The sequence below is a fragment of the Rhagoletis zephyria genome, unplaced genomic scaffold (genome assembly GCF_001687245.7).
Source record: "Rhagoletis zephyria isolate East Lansing unplaced genomic scaffold, Rhagoletis_zephyria_1.1 Rzeph_scaffold_02289, whole genome shotgun sequence".
Lineage (NCBI taxonomy): Eukaryota > Metazoa > Arthropoda > Insecta > Diptera > Tephritidae > Rhagoletis > Rhagoletis zephyria.
In genome coordinates, this window is record NW_016159373.1 from 34,369 (window position 1) to 35,650 (window position 1,282).

Below are 1,282 nucleotides of genomic sequence, written 5' to 3' on the forward strand. Positions count from 1 at the left end.
ATCAGACTGCATCACCATAAAAAGTTCCGGTTTTTCCGCCGGGATTACAAAATTTATTATATTTTAAGAAGTCCACCNACTTAAGGCCATAAATTCGACAAGTTACTTATTTTGGATCACCCTAATATATATATACAAGAATTACTCGTTTACAGTAATAAGAATAAGTGGCAAATTTCCCGGAAAACAAAATGACATATGGTAGGCAATAATTTTCCCTGTGAAGACGCGTCGTTAGCTAGGTTTAAGTGTTGTAAAGGGTAATACGGCCAGTGTTGGCACTAATCGATTGATTTTTTAATCAATTAGTTAACTCGATTAAATTAAATCCGATTACAGTTAATCTGATTAATTTTAATCTGATTAGACAGTTAATCGTAACCACGAATGAATTTTTAATCATTAACCCTTAATTTGATTAAGTAGGTTTGGTGATTAAATAATTTATGATGGAATTTTCCTGTGCACACAAGGCCAGTTAATCGGGTATGGCTAAGTCGGGTTTCCTCATCAATCTAAGCAATTTCGTGTGCATTTTCATTAAGATCTATTCCAACAGACGTTTTACAAACNTTTGTTGAAAAAAGTCCCCTCAGATGACAAATTAGATTCTTCTTCTTCTTCTTATTTGGCGCTGTAACCGCCTAAGCGATTTTGGCCGAGTCCAAAACAGCACGCCAGTCATTTCTCNAAATCCGATTACAGTTAATCTGATTAATTTTAATCTGATTAGACAGTTAATCGTAACCACGAATGAATTTTTAATCATTAACCCTTAATTTGATTAAGTAGGTTTGGTGATTAAATAATTTATGATGGAATTTTCCTGTGCACACAAGGCCAGTTAATCGGGTATGGCTAAGTCGGGTTTCCTCATCAATCTAAGCAATTTCGTGTGCATTTTCATTAAGATCTATTCCAACAGACGTTTTACAAACTAGGTTTGAATATCCCTCTGCACATGTGTGCTGGGTTGTAAAAGTTCCCAGTTTATGTATTACTAATAGCAATAATTATAATTTTTTTTATATTATGTGCTTTTTATAAGCGTAAAACACNCCAATCCCGAGAAGGCAGAACAGACGTAAGCAAATTAGATTAAGCTTAAAAAAATCTGCATAAAAATATTTGAAAATCTTTTCAACGGAATCGTAAGAATGAGATTTTTGATGCTGTTTTTTTACTTTTTCAGAGATTGGTTTACGAAAAACTTGAATAACTGGGCCAAAAATGTTCTGATTTAGACTTATGGGATCTCAGTAGAAAGGTATTTTCACACTGT

General features: G+C 33.4%; 1 protein-coding gene across 2 annotated transcripts in view; it reads right to left on the reverse strand.

Annotated features, from left to right (window-relative positions):
• The window catches only part of stc (nuclear transcription factor, X-box binding stc), a 49,842-nt gene that overhangs the window by 20,405 nt on the left and 28,155 nt on the right, over window positions 1–1,282 (reverse strand). The gene's annotated exons all lie outside the window — the stretch shown is intronic.